At 36.4% G+C, this 23,131-nt stretch overlaps 1 pseudogene; it reads right to left on the minus strand.

The window, feature by feature from the left end:
* Window positions 1-2,302: 2,302 nt before the first annotated feature.
* LOC120288979 lies at window positions 2,303-6,068 on the minus strand (annotated as a pseudogene).
* Window positions 6,069-23,131: the final 17,063 nt, after the last annotated feature.

A 23,131-nucleotide genomic window follows, 5' to 3' on the forward strand; every position in this document is an offset into this window, starting at 1 on the left:
CATCAACAATGGGCATTAGTGTACATGAAGCATATTGTGCTCAAATCAATCGTGAAAGATTATTTTTATTTTGGCTACACATGATACATGACATAATTGTCCAAATTTTTTAAATTTATTGTACATTGATCAATTTAGTTGTAAACTTTTCTATTTAGTTAATTTAAGAGAATTTCAAATAAGAGTCAGTTGAGCCGTTTTCTCAAAAAATGGTTCATAATAAATGTTGTCTCAAATAAGGGCTTAAAGTGGTTAAGTTAGTATCAAATAAAGTCTGAACTTATTTTCGGCCAAACCTTCCAGATGATTTTTTAAGTGAGAAGGGTGTGGGCAATTTGTCCAAAATTCAGCTAGGTAAAAATGCTTTAAAATCCTTGAACAAACAAAAATCCCAAATTGAAATTTCATTGGTTCTTCGTGAAATCGTCAAGTCTTCAAGTCAATCCCCAATAGCAAATCGATCCTCCCTTGAAAGTCTACTGTCTCGAGCTCCATTATCGGTTGGAGGAGGAGGAATGTCAATTCCACCTCCTGAGTTTAGATGGGGCTTGGATTCTTCGATGCTAGCTCAAGTCCTTCATCCACCCAAAATAACTCCTCGCCCCATTGTCACGAGCTTTGTCCTCATCAGTAAGTGCATCCATTCCATCTAGCATTGAAGATAGGAAGAAAACATGGTACAATCGAGAATCGCAGATTTAGAGTTCAAGCTTCGGATTTGACGATTTCATAGAACTAATGAGAGTTTAATTTGGGATTTCTTCGACGATTTCAAAGAACTAATGAGAGTTTAATTTGGGATTTTTGTTTGTTTGAGGATTTTAAAGCATTTTTACCTAGCTGAATTTTTTGGACAAAATTGCCCACACCCCGCTTGCTGGAAAAAGCTATCTAGTAAAGATTTGGTTGTAAATCAAGTTCAAGCCCTTATTTGATAATAACTAGCCACTTCATCCTTTATTTGAGCGTGCACTTTGGGCCCTTTTTTCTTAATGAGAAACGACTTTATTTTGAGCCATTAATTGAAATTTCTCCTTAATTTAATTTTAAACCTTTTGATGATTTTCAATATAGTCATTTAGACTAAAATTAGTCTGAAATAGTTGATGCAGCCATTGATAGTTTGATACTAATGAGAAGATTTTCGCAATTCTTTATCTTTTTTTTTTAAAATTTTAAAATTTTAAATTATATATATTTTTATTGTTGATCTTCTTTAAGGGGTTGACCAGTTCACCGACTATTGGCAATGGTCGGCGAGGCACAAGTGAGGAATACATGTTAATGCTGGCCATGCTACATAAGAAAGTCGATGCTTATGTTAGTGATTTCCAACCATGCCATATGAGAAAGTGCCCGATAAGCGATTTTTAACCTTTATTTATGAGAATGACTATATTGGTAAATCTTTAAAATATTTAGAATTGAATTGAAAAGTTTATAATTTAATTGACCGTCATATAATAGATTTTGAGATTTTTGGACAATTATCTCCATAATACAGAATTACTAGGTCTTGTTTGGTTACTTGAAAATGAAATCTTCAGAATCCGAACTTGATTGATTTGTTTTATCTTAAGATGATGGGGTATATTTTAATGGGGATGTATAGTAATGTCATTCCAAAAAGATAACCAAATTGGAGACAAATTCATCTATTCCATCTATTTTCAATCTTAATTTCCACGTTGTCAATCCCACCCGTCTCATTTGGGCTTACGATTGGGGCACTAATGTACTTCAATTCTCCCACATTCCAAGATAGATAATTTACCCAAAAGCTTAAGTTAGATACTTTGAAATCTCATTTTTTGTGCAAACTGAATTAGAAACCACACAAGAGGCAATAAAATAAATTAAGGCACATATTGAAAAGTTAGAGCGCATAAGACATAAGAAGATTTTTGGGTAATTAATAATTTTAAAAATGACATGGTAAACTAAAATAAAATAACAAGCAGGAAGAGACTTCCTTTATTGACTATTATTTATTGTATCACCGGTTTGGCATTGCCACATCACTCCAAGTCGAAGTGAGGAACAAAAATTTCACTCAGCCAAACCCTAAATGATTCACACACATATCTATACCAAAGGCCATGAATCCCATCTTCCTTCAGATCACACCCTCATCAAGGCGAATGAACAAACTCTTAGATGGAAAATGCTTTATAACGCAAAATTCCAAGTCACTCCTCACAAGCAATCAATCCGATCGAAACTGAACCGACCAATCAATCAACACCATCGAAAGAATTACAAATCCTCCTCGTCTCTCGACAAATTCTTAGATATTCTCTCATTTGATCCCTCGTATCCTTCATCGATCAGGTGCCTGAATTCTACGTTAAAATCGGCTCATGATCAGTCTCTTTCAACAGTAACTTACGAAGAGTTGAATGTGAAATTTGCACTTACTGGATTAAGCTCTGAAAACTGCTTCAGTTGGTAGTTTGAGCTCCAAGTTGTTCATGTTAGGTTGATCTGCTAAATAAAATATTTATCCAAATTAGATTTAGATTTTTGGCGTTATAAGAATTGACAAAAGCTAGTCTTTTTCATTTTTCAAAATAGTTTTAAAAAGAACATAAATAGATAAAAGAATATAGTGCTCACTCAGGGGCGTTCTTAAGACAAAAAAGCATGCTCCAATCACTACGTAGCAAAGCAGGAGAACAAATCCTTTCATGTAGTGGGAAGTTCCATCCTGCGTCAAGTAAAATTAAAAATTGAAATCTGTTAAATAAATGATTAATAATAACAATTAAAATATCAATATTAATAAAATAAATTATAATAATTATAATAATAACCTGCAAAGTGAAAGCTATGACAATGATTGATAGAGCAAGAGAGCAAGTCTCAAGAAGGTTGAAATTAAGGTCCATCCTTATCCCCATTGTCCAAGCAACGACCACACATAAAGGGACCTGAAAATCATCAAAAATTCAAAGTTTAATTAAAGCTTGTTGATGTAATATTAAAAAAAAGGGTCTAATCAGCGACGTAAAATTCATAAATTCTCACCACGAACATCGCGATCTGAGTCGCTGAGCCCAAAGCGACGCCTAAAGTTATGTCCTGCGATCACGTCGAGAGAAGTTTACGTTATTTACCCGAAGAAAATGTCCTCGACACGAAACTAAGAAAGCTCAATAGTTCATCGCCGGACCGCCGGACTGGCGGACCCCCTTAATCAATTTAAAACCCTCACCAGCTTGTTCTTGAAAGCGAATATGATCGCCCCGGCGTGCTCTGCTGCGTTCCCGACGATAGGCAACAAGATTATGCTGAGGAAGCTCACGGACAGACCCCACGAAGCCGACGCCGACTGATGAGATTATCAATTAAACATGTATAACTAATTACATTTTGTGATTAGTGAAAAAGGTAAGTATTCTTAATCACTTTGGAAGTAAATAAAATTAAATTAAAAGTATAATTACCTCAATTGTGTCGACAACATACTCGGATAGTAAAGCTATGACGAGGGTCATCCCAACCAGCCAAACAAATCCACTCCAAAACCCTATCACTGCCTCTTCCCCAGAAGCTGTGTTGTCATCTTCTTCACCCTCTTCCTGTAATTTGACCAATTTATTACACCATCATAGGAAACATGACGTCACAGTCCATCTTCTCCACTATAGGGTTAGTGCAATATTAGCCTCATAAATTAATAAATAATTAATCAATTCCTATAGTTGGGTTCACAATTATTTATTGCAATTTATAGAATATGAAGAAAAATAAGTGATCAAGATTCGAACTTACCCACCTGCCGCAACAAGGACTTAAATAATAGCATCATGCATGTTGGTGAAAAGTGCAAATGACTAGTGGAAATCAAGGAATTGTAATCTGTAAGATTAGGAAAATGAAATTCGAATGGTTCACCCAACCTGTGCTTCGAACAATTGTCGATGTGTGACAAGCTGGAAGAAGATGTAGACGACGTAGGCCAGAAGCATGACGATGCTACTCGCCCTCGACAGGTTGAGCGTCAGGTCCGCTGTCGGGGTGGCGGGGGCGCCAGCGTACCGGAACAGCATCGGCAGCAGGTGGCACAGCAACGCCAGCAGCAGCATGAGAGTTCACGTCGGCTTGTCGCTGTTGAAATCGAAGACCAGATTGAAATTATCATTTATTATCGCAACGACAGAAGCTGCTATGTTCGCACTTGACCGAGCGGTTAATCTTTTCTTACCCGGTCGTATTTCTGCTCTTTCCGGAGGTTGGCGAGGCCACCGCACAGCAGCGAGGTGCCAAGAACGAGCAGGAGGTTGGACAGGACGGAGCCCAAGAGTGAGTACTTCACTACCTCAATCTTGCGCTGGCTTAGGGCAAATATGGCTATGATCAGCTCGGTTGCATTGCCGCAGGTTGCGTTCAGAAGCCCTCCACTGCAAAACAATCAAAAGCAGATTGCATACACAATTAGATTCACTTGAAAAGGAAAAAACCGATTAGGTCCAACTTTCACCGCGCTTGAAATGGTAAACTCCTAAATGTCTAAGTAACCGGTCTCCGATCCTCGATTCACCGTCGAGGTCCTGACCCGTCACTGTTGAGGTCCCAACCTTTCGACCCACAAATGTCCATCTCTACAGAATGACCACAGAAATTAAGTGGAGACAGTACAAGAGCGTTGTCCATTTGCCATTATACTCGGTCCTTGAAGAGAATATCATAGTACATCCGCAGAACCGCATCTCTATTATCGGTTACCTAGTTAATTAACGCATACTTGTAATTAACCAACAAACATATGCGACGTTCGCATGAAAAGTTGAGAACTGCCTCAAGAAAATCACCTGTGGGGCCGGTGTAGTAAGCGATCTGCCTGCAAGATGACAAGAAAAGCAAAGAGGGCACGCGTCAGGAAACCTAATTCCAGCATCCAGAATCGATGCCGCTAGAAACATGGACATATTTGCATGTATATTATATGAGTGAGGTCGAGATTAAATGACTATAAATTTGTATGAACACTCACTCTGTCAAGAAGCTGACGCGTTCCGCAAGAGGGGTGAGTCCCAGAAGGCTCAAAGCGAAGACCCACGGCTGCATGCAAACGCAGCACAAACTCACTTCGGTCAGCGCATCAAATGAACTTCTAACTTCTGAAAATAGTAAATTACCTAATTTCTTTATATGGCAGGCAAGGAAATTGAAGAATTCAGTGGAATGGAGCCAACGTATTTTAAAATCACTAAGGCCCATTCATAATGAAGTTCGTATTCTAATGGAGCCAACTCTTGTGTCCAACATTTCATTTTCCTTATTAATTTTAAATTTTTTTCTTTTACATTTGACTCTCTTCAGTCGGTCGGGCTTTTCAAAGTTTTTTATCCTGTCAATGAGGTTTGGAGAACATAATTTACAATCTATCGATTTTTTCTTTTAAAAAATTAAGTAAGGTAAAAAAGAAGGAATTAAAAAGATAAGTTTCTCTATCTGGGTTTGGGATTTTGAAAGTTTCAGCTCCCCGCAAGTCTTTGTTAAGAAACTGTGTTCTACTTAATGTTATGAAACTATTTTCCAAAAAAAAGAAAAAGATATTACAAGTAGAAGTATGCATCGGTCCCAAGTCCGGTTCCCGGACCGCCCTAAAACAGTTGGTTTAGTCTGATTCCAGAACCAAGTGGGGCCGGTTCCCAATTTCGCCAACTGGAAACTGTCCTGCGCAGTTTGCTTTTGGTTCAGGGTGATCCACCCTAAAACCGATTATATGGTTTTATTTCCGAAAGTAGACAGAAATCAAAATCTTTTTCCTTTCTCTTTCTCGTCAGACTTACTCTTCCGAAGCTGTAAAACTCAGCGACAACGGCGAGAGGGATGGCCGGAAGAGATTGTGAGCTTGGTCCCGAGGATGACCTCCTGGAGGTTGGCGAGAAGCATCCTCAGGCACCGGCACGGGACCTTCGAGACAAGGGCAAGGTCGGACTTCTTGCGCAGCGACGATGAGGACATGTTGTGCGCCGTCCGGCGGGCCTCGTCTCCTTGCTCGATCCCTTAAGGCCGCCATTCTCGACGACATATGCCTCGTTGCACGAATGGGTCGCCATTTCGACTTGTTCGAGGATAGGCTATGAAACAGCGTTTTCTGTGTCTGTGTTTGTGTGCGGTGTGACTCTTGTGAGTGGTGTGTATATATACATATATGTTCTGTCTTGTTGCAGTACTGAACATGAATCTTCCCGGAAGTTTCATGGGGTTTTTGGCTCCTTCTTTCGTTGGCGACGCAAGGGTCGAAGCAAGGTCGAGCGAACCGGCCTGTTCGATCTGGGACTCGAACCGAATTGGACTTACCTGGTCGGTTTCTAAGTTCGTTTACATTGGAATATGGTAGGTATCTAAATAAAAAATGTGAAAACCAGTCATAGTTTCCAATTATATATAAAGAACCAGTTTCACCCGGTTTTAAGGTTTTTTTGTATTTGCTTTGCTTAAAAGAAGCTAGATATGTCAAGAAGGGCTTCAAACTTGGAAATACTATGAAATTTATAATACCTTAATAATTATGCCACAATTGTTCGCATTTTATATTTTTCTAAAAATTATAATCATATTACTTCAAGTTAGGCTCGGTTCCCAATCAATTGTGGAGAGGGCCGGTTCGGATCGCCAGGTTCTAAGGGCGTGCGATGACAACCATTACTTCCAAAATTGTTTCAGAGAAATATATTTTTCATTTATTTCTAGAAGAGTTTCTAAGTAAAAATGTAGTTTGATAACGACACAAAATTTCTACTATAAAAATAGAAATTCGTTTGATAACAATACAAAATTTCTTCTTTTCGGATGGTGGCGGCGACGACGACGACCTTTAATATAAAAAATAAAAATAAAAATGATTTAGTAACAAAAAAGTAATGAATAAAATAAAATAAAATACAAATACAAATACATCATAAAAAAATAAAATAAAAAAAATAAAAATAAAAATTATTTTATTTTTCTATTTTATTTTATTTTATGAATAAATTTATTTTAAAATGAATAAAAATTAAAATTAAAAAAATTGATTTGGCAAAACACTCAAGGCAAATAATAATAAATTTATTTTTAATAAAAATAATATGTTTTTATTTATCATAAATAAATTATTTTTAATAAATTTAATAAGTTTATTTTTAATAAACTAAAAATAAAATGATAAATAAAAATAATTTATTTATTTTAATAAATTTATTTTTATTTTTAAATGAATAAAATGAATATATTTATTTTTATTTATTATTATTTTTAATAAAATGAGGAGAGGCAGAGGAAGAGGAGAAGGCAAAGACGTAGAGGAGATGAGGGAGAACTCACTGAAATTAGGATTTAGTGAGAGAAATCGGAAGTAGAAAATTTTAAACTTCGGATTTATCTTCCAAACCTATTTTGGAATAGAAATCTATTCAGAAATAGAAAAACTGAATAGGTTTATCAAACGGATTTCTCAACAAAACAGTGAAATGAAAAATTATTTCTGGAACATAAATTTTGGGTTGTCATGCATCCCTAAAGGACTAGAATCTGCTAGGGTAAGTGTTAGTTTTGGTTGGAAGCAATCGTCCCTAGGCAGGAGAAAATATCTCAAGGGATTTTACGCGTATTCAAAGCATGGCGTGCGTTTAAAAATTAACACGGAAACGCTAACGGACTTTGCAATTAAATAAAAGTAAAATTATCAGAGAAATAAACGAAGAGCAATAAAAGATACAAAAAATTTATGTGATTTGGCTCGAGTATCAATATAGATCCAAGCTGGCTTGGATCCAAGATAAGTATTAGTTTCTTGGTCAGAATCAATCACCCCTAGGCAGAAGAAAATATCTTGAGGGACTTTAGGTGTGTGAGAAGCCAAACGTGTGTTGTAAAAATTAACATGGAAACGCTAATGCACTTTGCAATTAAGTTAATGCGAAATCACTAGAGAAATAAACGAAAAATTATAAAAGACATTAAAGATTTACATGGTTTGGTTCACGTGTCAGTACCCACATTACCATCCATGGGGAGAGCCATCGATAAATAATCAATTATAATCGAGTAATTAGAGTTACAATCACTCTCACGCTCGAATATTTCCTACAATTAAATTATACCTAAGCTTAAAGTTGTTAACAAATAAATAATCCAATTTGGATTTAAAACTCACAGCACAGATCTGGTGTGCGGCCGCTCGAAATCCCTTCATTGCGTGCGCGGTTTCTACTCAAGAAACCTCTTGGCCGCCCTTTTAAGAGCTGAGAGAGAAACCTATGTATTCTTTATTTCACCCATCCGCATCTGGTGCAGGCTAGTGAATAAAGAAACGAAGTGAAATAGATATTACAAAACAAGGTGCCCCTTAATGTTATTTTGTCTTTTAGCTCACGATATTTTTTCTTTTTGCTCCTTTTGTTTTAACCGTAACTCAAGCTACCTTTCTTGAAGCTTACATATTATCTAGTTGGGTTGAGGTATGTAAACGGCTCAAACTAGAGATAATTTAATAAATTTCTACTTTAGCTTGACATTTCAGGTCAAGTTAGAGTATTCATTATCCATATTGATCTCTCAACACTCCAACGAGCGCTTACTCTACATATGCCAATTGCGATCAAGCAAAGCTTGAGCTTGGCCAAAGGAAGAGGCTTGGTCATCATGTCTACTGGGTTCTCCACATTAACAATCTTCTTCACCACAACTTTGCCCTTGACATCCTGGATTAAATTATACATGACGTTGCTAGATAAATTACATAGTCGTTATCATAGTGTATATTAACACTTTTCTGTTCCAACCAAAATTTTGAGAGCAAACCTTTTAGCCATATCGTCTTCTTTGCTATAAAGGTCGGTGCTGTGTGTTCCACCTCAGTTGAAGACAAGTCAATATGATCTTGTAAAGACGCTTCCAATAAATTGCATCAGTTGCAGTGTAAACACATACCATGCTAAAACTTGCACTCATCCGAGTCAACAGTGTGATCCAAATCCATATACCCATTGGTCTCATTGGAACTGCTATCCATTCGGTACACTATATCCACTTTTGTTATCTTTTTCAAATATTTGAGGATCTACATCATAGCTTCTTATGAGTTATTAGGACGCTTCATATAACAACTAACTACGCTTACACTTTGTGAAATGACAGACCTAATGCACATCATAGCATACATGCTACCCCATGACACTATAATAAGAAACACGAGACGTTTGTTCCTTCTCCAACTTAGTCTGTGGTGTTAAGTTATAAAAATGTTTAAAGTGCTTCGTTAAATGTGTACTCACAGATTTTACTACCAAGACGCTATATATAACTAATTATGCTTATAGCTTGTGAAATTTTAGATCGAATGGATATTATAGCGTACATAATACACCCACTACCACGAAAGTAAGGAACATGGGACATATGCTCTCTCTCCATCTCGGTGTACGATGATAACTTATCAAAAGTTTAAAGTGCTTCATTAAAATATACTCACGGATTTTGTAGATTGCATATTAAAATGTGCCATAATCTTCTAAATGTATTTCTTTTATGACAAATGTAAAACTCTTACAACCTTGTCATGCAAAAATCTCTACACTTGATATTTTCTTTACAACCTCTAAATCTTTCATCATAAACTCAACACTCAATTGCCTCTTCAGCACATCAATATTAGACATATTCTTTGTTGCTATTAACATGTCATCGACATATAATAATAGATCTATCAAAAATCCATCCTCCAATCTCCTAGAGTAAACACAACTATTTATCTAAATGGATAGTCCTAACTATCCATGAAAACATTGAAACACTCATACATTATCTAGGAGACCGTTTCAGCCCATATAAATATTACTTAACAAAAACATGATCCTTACTCGAATAGCATATCCCTTATGTTGTCTCATGTAAATCCGCTCTTCCAACTCACCATGAAAAAAAAATGCCGTTTTCACATCTAATTGCTCAAGCTTAAGATCTTGTGTTGCTACTAAAGCAAGTAATACAACGAATAGAAGTATGTCTTGTTACAAGAGATAACATCTCTCTGTAGTTAGTACCCTCCAGTATGTATATCCCTTCACAATATGTCTCGTCCTATATCTTGTTGCTTTAACACCAAGAATGCCCTCCTTCCATTTGTAGACTCATTTGCTTCTGACAATCTTTGGACTCTTAGGTACCTTGACCAGCTCTCATGTCTGATTGCATTCTTTTCGCTCATAACCCTTAGCTACTGCAACGACTCTGTACTAGCTATTGCTTTAGAGTAAGGTGAAAGCTCATTTGTCTCCACTTGATCACCTGCAGTCAATGCATCAACAACATTTATATAACCATAATGCATTGGTGGTTTTATTTTCCCGGTGACTATAATATGCTGCAGCCATGTCAGTTGTTCAGTATCATCAACCTCAAGAATCATGGCCTCATCGCAGTCACTATTTGTGTTACCTTCAAATCTCCATCTAAAGCTCCACCTCACTAGTGACCCCACAATCCATTTACTGTGATGGTAGTGTTCAAGACTCCTCTATCGAAGTATTGTAGTCATCGAAAATTATGTCTCTTCGCCCTCAATTCAAGCTTACTATCACTCGCATGAGAATACTCGGACATCCAAATACTCATAATCCGAGTAATCGATAGGTTTCTGGACCGTACTTCTTCAAGAGTCTTCCACTCAATAGCAAATGATTATACTCTAGCCTTCCTCATTAGCATCCTTTTCGGCATCTTTCATTGTTTCAACAACTTATCCTCCCCTTCCAATGCTTCAACTGAATCTTTAGTTGTTAATAGTGCATATATTTTAATGCTCCAACCCAAAGTTGTTCCTCATGTTAAACTTCTCAATTTCTACTTTACATAATTGCAATAATATAATTAATTGATAATAATCAGATAAGCAAAAGCTTCAAAATACAATCTAGAAAATCCTATCCTCAAACTCTTATATGAATTGTTATAAAAAATAAACGAGGAAATGCTAACGGATCTTGCAATTAAGTCAATACGAAATCGCTAGAGAAATAAATAATAAACAATAAAAAGGATACTAAAGATTTACATAATTTGATCTAAGTGTTGATACATACATCTATGGAAAGTGTGAGTAGCAAGTAATTTATTATAATCGAAGAATTAGAGTTACCATCACATTCAAGTGTTTTCCACAATTAAATTATGCCCAAGTCTCAACTCAATTTATATGTAAAACTCACCACACAAATTACCACTTTGCGATGAGCACACATTAGATATTGGTTACCAATCGTTTCGCTTGGATGTAGTTATAGATTTGTTCACGAGGGATGAGCATATGATGATCTTTGCCAATTATGTTATGATAATACACCTTGATTTCTGGTTTTTGGGTTGTTTTAGAGTACTATCAGTTTGCCTTATAAGGGTAACTTTTGAGATTTCTTATTGATTTTATCATATATTATTTTGGTAATGAATAGAAATTTCTTTTGACAAAAAAGAAAAAAGAAAAAATTACCACTGCGAACGCTTGACATCCCTTCATTTTCAACAAACCCAGAGGCGGTCTTTTTCAAGAGCTGAGAGAGAAACCCACGGCTTCTCCACTGTTTCGCCAGTCTGCTTCTCTTTTTGTTTCTTTCTCTGGCTCTGACCTTTTTTGCCCACACAAATGAAGTGTGTCCTTTAGCAAATGAAAGTTTTTGTCCTTTAGCAAATGAAAGTTTTTTTTCTTCCTTTTATTATAACCGCAACCCAACTCCCTGTTCTTTTTTCTTTTTATCTCCTCCCGGTCAAATTTGGATGTTTATCCAACCGAATCGAGATAATTTAACTATGATGTTATTGGACAATCATTACGCATCACTTTGGAAAAAAACACAGAAAATGATAATTATTTGACACTTCATAATGAGATTACTAGACCTGTCAAAATGGGAGTTGGCATTTGCTCCAAAGCGCTTAATAATTTCTCCAATCTGTTACCATCATTTGATTGAAGAGAAATTTAGTCAGAGTCGGATAAGGCAGATACCAAATGTTTTTACACGTCGATTGGCTACTTGCACGATATTAGTATCAAGAGATTAATCTTCATTATATCGTTAGCACGAAAAGTAATTTATAATTAGAGATAATACCATAAAAAATTCTATATCAGTATGCTTGTGACATTCCAATTGCATTTTTGTTATAAAAAATCTTAAATCAGTACACCAAAATTTGTGAGGTCATAGTTTCGTAAATTGTTTGCTTAAGAACGAGTATCCTATGAACCTAGCATTTTTCATAGTAGAGCTATTGAGGAGGAAGTCTTTATTTAAAAGACATATCAACCCATGTACAAGCATGGGAAATAAGTTAAAATATAATTAGTTGTAATATCATGTTAGAAGGTACAACTCAAAAGTTTAAAATAATAAGTTTGAAATGATATGTGGAGAGTAATCATGTCAAGTGTATATAAATCTCACAAACAAGTGATATGGACATTTAACTCATTTTATTCTTTAAATATTCTATAGGGGGAATGCATTTGAGTAATAAAAACCACGCTGAACAATCACTAATTTTATTCTTTTTGATTAAAACTAGGGGTAATCAGTTTTAAAGTGCATAGGTTATAGACTTCAAATCTAGAAATTAACCTGTTAGTGTCAGTTCTTAGATTTTGAAATTGGGACTTGACCCAGTTAACATGGAGCCCATTTGGCTTTTTTTCTTTCTATTTTTTTTTGTTTCAATCTACTAAATATGTAATATGTATGTATCAAGCAAAAAAACAATTATTTCCTTGAAATGATATGTCTAACATATTTAATATCAACAAATATTTTTATTAAAAAAGAGTAAAAGAACTTACTCAGATTTGTAGGTAAATCAATTCAAAATCGGTTTGATTTCAGGTTTTATCCTAGAACTAGCCTTGTAAGTTTTAGGTTCATGGTTTGAATTGACCGATTTAGGATATAGAAATGAGAACCGTACAAGAGTCTCTTCTTTCTATCAACATGAATTAGGATTTCATAACTTGATATTTTTAATCATTGTCACTCTTATGAATAATTCGTTATCGATGGGTCAAAGATAGTTTTCAGTTTTTGAAATTGGGAATTGGGTCAGTCACCTTGTAAGCCGGACCGGTTCCATGAATTGAACTAGCTCGGTTTCACACCCCAACAAAAATCGAGAGAGGAGCAAAGGTAATTCTTAAACCCCGGATGAGGAATGGCTCTCTAAAATGTTGAACAAGCCGTCAAAATCAGTACGGGAGTCCACAGATGACGGCGTCACGGCGATGGTGAGTATTAAAGAGGTTCCAACAGTCCGTACGAGTACAACATCGTGGTATGATGAACTCGAAACGTATTTACATATTAATTTAGACATTCCCGACTGAACCGCCCCGCTTTTTACAAGTGAATCCAAACATCACCGTCAATGTCACTTGCAAGAGACAAGAGTCACCGAACTCCAACCCTGCTTCAAGGCCACAGATGTTAAAGAATGCTCATCAAGAAAATTTGTGCTTGCGTATGGAAACTTCTGGCACCGAATTTCAGGGGACCGTTTACCTGACAATGATGCATACATCTGTTCCGTTTTTTAACAATGAAAATGTATCTCGTGCCCCCCCACCCCCAGTTTGATCTGCGATCCGTCGTCTTTCTTCAGTTGAAGCCTATCAAGATCACATGAATTGCGAAGAAGAGAGGGAAGCCCCATCTCGTCTTTTGCGACAACCAGCCATCACTACGTGACACCATCGGTGCACGAGATGAAAGATGCGTATCGTGGAAACGTACAGGCCAACCCTACTCAAAACCGCATAGGAAGCTTCCCAGAAATTACACTACGACAACGCAGTGGTGATGCTTGCTTGCTGTGTGGGGTTACGATACATGTTCTTCAGCTGTGTAGTTTTGTAACTGATACAACAGCGAATTACGGATGCACAGGCTTTAGTTTCAGACACTTTGCGGACCAGAATTTGTTAGAAATCCCTTATGATGTTTTGAAGATAACAAAATAAATCAAAGGCTACTAACATATTTAATGGTTAAGTAATAGACCATGCAGATGATAGAACATGTAAATGATATTGTCAAAGTGTGAAGACGACCAAAAGACTGAACGTAACACATGTCCAAAGTATATTCGAAGATTTCCAGACCTTGTCAAAGAAACTGCCGGACTTTAGTGTCAAGTACGTTCTAATCGTAAGTTTCTCATTCGACAAATTGGGCCGAACGTGAATGATGAACCGAAGACATACTCTATCTTTGAAGTAGGCTAGTCGAGACCTTAAAGCTAAATCTGCTTAGAAGCGAAATATGTTTACTCCAGTTGCAAAGTCTATCGCACTTACACTCGTTAGAAGTCTATTGCTATCGGACTTTACATCCAAACTCAACGAACGTAACTCAAGCCCAATCATATAACGGCTAGTGATCTGGTTTGGATTCCACATCAAGATTGATTTGATTGATTCAATCTAATTGATTGACAATTGGATCTTGAAGACAAGATCTTTCTATACGAAGAAGCTTTACTTATGGAAACCAAGATTCCGTTTGTATGGGCGATCGGAATTAATTTGGGATTTTACCTTTGTCACTCAACGGCTACCAAATATTCTAGATACAGAGCTGTCCAATGGGTATATTGGAAGACGATTCTCCGGGATACTGTCCAACGGGTAGTTTGGAAGTGGAGGAGTATTTAAGGAGATGAAGGACCGATGAGCAAGTAAGAGACGGAGCATAGAATTTATAATTCCAAAGTCGGCGACTTTCGATCATATACTTGTCTCTTGAGAGCTTAAACGTTTGTAATCATGAGAGAATTACTAAAAGAGTGACTTAGTGAGATAGTGTGATCTACTACTAAGTGTTTGCACTCAAGTTGTAATCTCTTGTTGATTGCATAGTGGAATCCAGCCAAGAAGGTTGGCGTAGGAGAGTGGACGTAGGCTTGGATTAGCCGAACCACTATAAATCTTGTGTTCTTATTCTCTTCCTAACTCCTTTATTTTGCTCATACTAGCACTCTGGTGGTATCGAGCCAAGTGCTCGGTTTATAAAAGTGTTTTACTTTTAAGTTAAAGATTCTTTATGGCTAGTATCTTGGCACTAGGACTTATGGAAGGGCAAAGCAACACAAGGCCACCATATTTCAATGGAAGAAAATACAAGCAGAATGGCCAGAAAAGAACAATGAAAAGAAGATGATGTGCAAGAAATATATGCTTGACGGCATATTGAATCTGAGTCGGCTCGAACACGGACTGAGAATCAAAGTCGATTGAACTGGACTCGAATCCGATGAGGAAATCAAGGAAATAAAGGAAAGAAGAAGTTGGAAGGATCCAAATTGATGGATACCAAGGAAATGAGTTGATTGCAGGAAATTCTTTAAGGGAAGGATGATTACGAATCTACGCAAATTTTGGTGCAATCAGAAAATATCTCCTGTGACAATTGGTAATGATTTTTTAATCAAATGGTATATTTGAAACATATACCTGGGTAAGAGAAATTTCTTTTCATCCTGCCTTACAAATTTCTACGTGCATTTATCATGATTTTGGATGATTGTTTATTATATTGCAAATATATTCTGTCATAAATATAAGGTATTGCAATTTTGGCACGTGACAGAAATATCTATTTTCCTTTTGCAAAATGCATATCTGAAATTTATGCTCAAGGAAATCTCTTTGATCTTAAAAGATATTACTGCATATTCATGGATATTCTTGCTATATTCTTAGAAGATATATTATATCTAGCAAGGTTGATCCGCAAATCAAAGGAAGATATTACGTGACATTTTGCAAAGATTATTATCTGTTATATAAATTTGCAGGTCACAATAGAATCTTCCATATGAATTTTGGAAAGCTTGATCAGAAATTTGTGAAGATTTTATACTATCTTATGGAGGTTCAAAGATTCCATTCCTTGTGCAAAATTTTTGCTTATTGAGGAAATCCCTTATGCGTCATACGAAGTTTGTTAAGTTGATGCAGGTTGAATTCAAGAAAGGCTTAATTGAAGAAAATAAATTTTTGCCTCGAATTTCAAAATGCAAGTGATCGTTGCAGATGTTGTTGCTACAAAGGAAATACTGGAAAAATATTATGTTCAACGTGCACAAGCAACAATTCTATTCGCAAATATTGTCATGATTACAGGGAGAAAGCAAATCCAAAGAAAAGGAAAAGAATCGTGATCATCTAAAAAAGGCAACAAATTGAGGGAGAGCATTGATCAATTATGGAAAAATCTTTTGGATTGATCGTGATCTTATTATGAATAGAAGGAAAGGTAAATGTATCCGAATTTGTTCTAAAAAATCCGGTTAGCGCATTTTTTATTACCTTTTGTCATTAACAAATCTCTTATTGATATTATTATGACAAAAGGTACGTGCATTTTATGATGCATCCGTGATTTTTATTGGATATTTGCTGATATATATGATCGAAGTGAGCTATATTGCATATCTTCAATATTCGATTTACTTTATAAAAGCTGATCTTTAGAAATTATGCAAGACATATTTGTTATCATTCTCTATGTGAATCCATTATTATCGCTTTTTGATTATGACAAAAGGGGAGAAGATATGAATATGCATATGTGTTGATTGGTTGATATTATTTATCTATGGCATAATATTGAGCTGAGATTATTTTCTATATACTCAATTTATTTGCTATCTTCGATATCCTTTGATTTAAATTAATATCTTTAAAAGCGTGTTTACAAATCTGCATATTCAGAGATTGTTTTGTCATCATCAAAAATGGGGAGATTGTTAGAGAAATCCTTATGATGTTTTGAAGATGACAAAATAAATCAAAGGCTACTAACATGTTTAATGGTTAAGTAATAGACCATGCAGATAATAGAACATGTAAAGGATATTGTCAAAGTGTGAAGACGACCAAAAGACTGAACGTAACACATGTCCAAAGTATATTATGAAGATTTCCAAACCTTTGTGTCAAAGTCGAAGACTGCCGTGTCAAAGTCTGAAGAACTGCCGGACTTTAGTATCAAAGTCTGTTCTACATGTCTGCTCATTCGACAAATTCCAGACTGAGCGTGAATGATGAACCGGAAGACGGACTCTATGCTGAAGCGGGCGGTACCAACCTTAAAGCTAAATGTGTTCGAAAGCGAATATGTTTCGGACTCGGATTTCAAAGTCTATCGCACTCGGACTCAGATTGTAAAGTCTATTGCTATCGACTTTACATCCGGACTCAACGAGCGTAACTCAAGCCCAATCATATAGGCTAGTGATCTAGTTTGGATTCCACATCAAGATTGATTTGATTGATTCAATCTAATTGATTGACAATTGGATCTTGAAGACAAGATCTTTCTATACGAAGAAGCTTTACTTATGGAAACCAAGATTCCGTTTGTATGTGCGATCGGAATCAATTTGGGATTTTACCTTTGTCACTCAACGGCTACCAAATATTCTAGATACTGAGCTGTCCAATGGGTATATTGGAAGACGATTCTCCAGGATACTGTCCAACGGGTAGTTTGGAAGTGGAGGAGTATTTAAGGAGATGAAAGACCGATGAGCAAGTAAGAGACGAAGCGTAGAATTTATAATTCCAAAGTCTAAGCGACTTTCGATCATATACTTGTCTCTTGAGAGTTTGCGTTTGTAATCATGAGAGAAATACCAAAGAGTGACTTAGTGAGATAGTGTGATCTACTACTAAGTGTTTGCACTCGAAGTTGTAATCTCTTGTTGATTGCATAGTGTAATCCAGCCAAGAAGGCTGTTAGCGTGGGAGAGTGGACGTAGGCTTGGATTAAGCCGAACCACTATAAATCTTGTGTTCTTATTCTCTTCCCTAACTCCTTTATTTTGTTCATACTAGCACTCACAGAATTTCCGGAATGTACGTGCTTATCAATTGCGTGGAGAGCTACATATGTGCTGATTAAACAGTCGATAACTTCTCAAGGTGTGATTTCGTCGATTTCCGGCGCGTGAATGATATTCATGCGCGTGGCGCTAGTTCTGTCTATATATATATATATATATATATATATATATATATAGTCGAGTTACACTCAAAGTTAGCGTATGCTTATTACCAGAATCTCGATACGATGGGGAAATTTCAGTCTGGAGGCAGTGAAGGCCATAACATAAACTTGGTGGTGCAAGGTAACAAAATAAGGAAAAATAGTGAAATTTCCAGCAATGGTGTGACTATAGAGAAGCATCTCTAGGGCCTCTCTCTATATATGTTCTTCATGTTCTCCTCGACTTCAATCTTCACTGGGATTTCAGTGAAAACTCTGCTTTGTTTTCTTTTTGTTTCCATTTAGATAATGCGCGAGGAGCTGTTTTGAAGTTGGTTTTGCTTTGTGTATATTTGCACGAACTGCTCATTAAGCTTTCAAAATCATGTCATTGAAGCACAGTACTAAACGTTGCCTTTTCGTGCAGGAAGAATGTGTGTATGTACAACCACGACTACAGCTCATACGAATCATAGTTATGACCATGATTGTTCCTAGTTTGCTAATATACGGTTTAGGATTTGAGGTTTATGCTTTTTCAAGCATAGTGGATTTCATTCCTTAATTAGACATAGGTTTGAATAATTTGTTTCTATGACATTTGCAATGTGCATACAATCACTGTTAGGATTAGGTGCACAAATACAATGATATATAGAGAGTAAGGCTAGAAAGACAAATCAAGACACCGGATTTATCTTGATTCACCCTTAAACTAGAGCTGCATTTGACACATGATTCCACTATAATTAGTAAAGATGAGCATTGTTCTAGGATGGACTAGGGAACTTGAGAAATGGACCAGTGGGAATAGATTTGGTTCTAGATTCTAGTATATGCAGGATAGATTCAAGTTCCAAAATTTAGGAGCCTGTTTTGATGGGGAAGTTCTAGATTCCAGTGGAATTAGGAATTAGGAATATGAAAATTGAAACAAGCCTTTGTATTTTTCTTGTTGTATGTTTTGTGCAATCTTGCGGGCATTCTATGGTGTTTAATAATGAGTGTGTAGTATGAAGTCACTAGTTTGAGTTTCTATTTTTGACGATATCCACGATTGAGACTTTTATTTTGCTAATATTTCATAATTTCGTATATTTAAATATGAGTTGTGATCAATGGATGATAACAAATAATAGTCATTAAACATGATGATTTACTGCAATTATTCAATAAGAATACAAGTCAAATTTAGGTAGACCTTGGAACTGACTTTGAAACTTGTGATAGGCCAAGTTCTTACGTATGCACAGTAGGTTCTGGGTTTTTAAAAATTAAAAAACCTATCCCAACTAGCAGGTTGTAGGTGGAACCTGGAATCCTCACCCCACTTGGAACTGCTCACCTCTAATAATTAGCACCTCTCATCTCTTTGTTACAACTCCCAATTATAAGAGAAAGAAATCATATGTAGGCAACAAGAAAACCCTAGGGGCTGAAAAGCCCTAGGCCACATAGTACCTACTAATGAGCAAAACCCTAAATTACTAATAAAATATGGGGCCAAACTATAAAGCTCTCTCGTGGCTTGGGGCATTGCCCCTTCCCCCTGAGACTCCCATCCACTCAGAGAACGAGAATTTGTACTTTCTTGTCGATAAAAAGTATGAACCACACCTCAACAATCATGAGTACATGCCATATTAATTATAGTGACCATGGTTGTTCCTGGTTTACACATAGAAAATTTGACATTTAGGGTTTATGGTTTTATATTTAGTTTAATACCACAAAAAATCCCAAACGAGTGCACTTGTGACAAATTTACCTTCCATTTCTTATTGTTAAATTTTATTCGTCAAATTGCCGAATTGAATGACACGTGTCGGTTGACGGATGTGCAGGTTTGGGGTTTTTGTGGAATTAATCAAATTTAATGAAAATTAATAGAGGTAAATTTTGTGGGGTCCATGGGTGGTAGGGTCTCGTGCTAGTCCCCTTGAGGTATAGTCGTTGGTCTTCATTGGCTGCTGTCCAGTAGGGGCCGTGAGCACCCATAAGGTGTGCTAGGGCAGATCCTTGGTATAAAAAAAAAGAAAATAGAGAGTAAATTTATCACAAATATAACAGTTTGGAGTTTTTGGTAGTCAAAAAATTAATTTAGTGCAAATTTCTCACATGTATACTAGTTTAGGGTTTTCATAGTCCAATAGTTAATTTGATCTAAATTTGTCACAAATTTATCAGTTTGAGATTTTTCATAATATTAACACTTTAGGTTTTAGGTTCTTTAGGTGCAGTTAGCTTCATTTCCTTGATTAGACACTAGTGTGCATAATTTGTCTCTGTGACATTTGCTGATCTCTTGTCAAGGAGTCTTAACTTCAATTGAGTTTCGTTTTCTTGATGCGTAAACGCATAAATTTGTATAATTTTGACATAAAACCCTAATCAATCACTTTCGTTCCAACCTAGATGAATTTTTCCATTCGATTTGGAAGGACTCCTGCGTACAATGCATTGGCGGGTCTCTTTAGTCACAATTTATTCGTGCTAAGGATACAAATTCACATTTAATCTATAGTAATCACGACTCTCTTCTTAAGCGGAACCATTAGGCATGTGCATTGTTGAGTTGAGTCCACCTTTGATTCATATCTATACTTTTTAGATCATGGATGTAGTTTTAATGAGGGATGAGAACATACCGCACGTACTCAAATAATCTATTTTAGGATTGCTCATCACTCACAAATCGTTATCCGGACACCATTAACATATATCGTAAGATTCTCAAACCTCAAAAAGGTCGGTCTCATTTTCTTACACGGCAGAACATAAGTGATGAACGCATCCAAAGATGAACTATTTCAGGACCACTTGACTTTTTTTATCCTTCACAACCTATAATAGTAGGGTTTGTTGGGGAGTTATTTGGTGACTTCATCGGATGTACCGATATGCATCGGATCATTAACAGATCTGGCGAGACCCTTATCAGACCAGACCTGACAATCCTAATGCGTTTCTGCATTCGCAGCATTCTCATCTAATGCTTCTTCGCTTTCCATGGAAGCCCTACTGCCACATGCCATGTCTTAGATAACGTTGTAAGACAAAAGAACACAAAAAATGGACCGACCCACCCCCATGTGTCAAGAGAGCCAGAAAGGGAGCTTCCAAGAAGTTTCCTACATGATGGCCAAAATAAATAACGAAACAAATAAATAAAATAAATAAATGAACATAAGGGCCATATATATCTCCCTCAAACATGAAGATTAGGCACGACGTTCGTTGAGTAGGGCATTGGTCTTGTCTCGCTATTGACAAGAAGACAAGCTGATTCAATGAGGCTTCGAGGAACGGCCACGAAGAGATATTTCCCTTGGACGCATACTAATAAATGGCCACGGTGCGTTCTTGCAGTTTCCATGCACGTACACGACACCTAAACCTTTCGTTGCAATGCCAAGTGGTCGTTCCGGGTCCAATCTAGCAATGAAATGCGGGCCCACGGAAAAAAAAAAAAGGAAAAAATCACAACGACAAGTGTTTGACCCCGATCGTTGTGACAGAGCTCTTGAAATTGGAAATATTTTTTTAAGGATTAATAATAAAAACCCCAAATCATGTCCGTTATAACACAATATCTTGAGATGTTTTTATGTCACTAAAATTTAAAAAGTTATTTATTGTGATATAAATATCCTAATTTTAATCTCAAATTTATACAAGTGTGACAAGGTGTATATATTATACACATATAAATTTTAAATTTCTGTGAGATAAAAAAATGAGATATTTGTGTGATAGTGAACATAATTTGAGATTTTTTATAGTGTTTTCTTCTTTTAGAATGATTCGACACATTCTCTTTCCATTCAAGACCTTTTCTTTGTTTTCTTCTATGGCTTCGAAAGAAAGAAAGCTGGAATGCCAACAGGCGTCAGTATTGACCTCACACGATGCGGTGAAGTGAGAGCTTTTCTTTTAAATAGTCTAACCTTTTGAGGTTCATGGGAGACTCCTAATGCCCCTTGTCAATGATATTCCTCAAGCATGTGAAGGTAAAATTAGATGGTCAGATCTCTATAGGATTCTAACAAAAACAATGTGATAGAATGGTAAAGATTTATAGTGATGTCTTTAAAAAATATCAAGCGCATGAGAAATATGTAAAATGTCGACCTAGGATCTAGAAGTATGCTCGATTCTAAACGAGTGAACAAACTAGTATATAGGAATGAGCCAAAGTGTCAAATCATTCGAATATAGAGTTGTGATTAACCTTACATATACAACGAAAGTGTTTCATACTACATATGTCTTTATTATTTAAGTGCCCCTTCCTCGAACCTTCCTAGGATAGAGCTGAAATCGGAAAATGGTAGGCCGCGACCATCACTCATGCCGTCGGCACAACCACCCAAAGATGTCTCTCAGCCTGACAATGAAAGAGATCGCCAGAAAGTTGTGGAAGCTGTACTCGCGTACTTCCGTCTAATATTTCTCTTACTTCTTCTTTCTCTTTTTTCTTGTTGTCTCCATCAGCTTTAAGATTCGATCCGAGTGGTTAGGCAATCTGTGGATCTTCTACGTCAAGATGCTGATCTTTGACTCGAAGCGCGTCCCGTGCCGATGCTAACGCATACCCGCTTTTACGCATGCAGAGCAGATCGAGACATGCTAAAGGAAGGAGGATCTTTTAACTTAAGTAATTAAACTACTTCGTTGATGGGAGCCAGGTGGCTTCTAAGTCGTCTATCATATGTGAATATATAATTGCTCGAGTGTCGACAATATTTAAGCATTTACAACTATGCACAATGTCAGGGATAATGACCAAGAATGTTTTGAATTTATCATATAGATGTCAATTCAATCATAAGATTTTAATTTAGCTAATTAAATCCTAAAACCAAGAATCATTCATGCCAAATGTATCTCTCGCCTCCAATCGGTGAGAGTCGCTAGCCACCGGGGTGGCCCATCGTCCCCCACCTCACCGGCAGTGAGGCTTGCAACCCTTTATCCTTTTTTTTTGAATTTACCATATTTTAAAATTTAATTTAAATGAAATTTGTATTAAAAATCACATTTAGACCAAACGATTTCATTTTAGTCATGTCCTCGAAATAAGAAGAAGAAGAAGAAGAAGTCAT

Source organism: Eucalyptus grandis, chromosome 10 (genome assembly GCF_016545825.1).
Source record: "Eucalyptus grandis isolate ANBG69807.140 chromosome 10, ASM1654582v1, whole genome shotgun sequence".
Taxonomy (NCBI): Eukaryota; Viridiplantae; Streptophyta; class Magnoliopsida; order Myrtales; family Myrtaceae; genus Eucalyptus; species Eucalyptus grandis.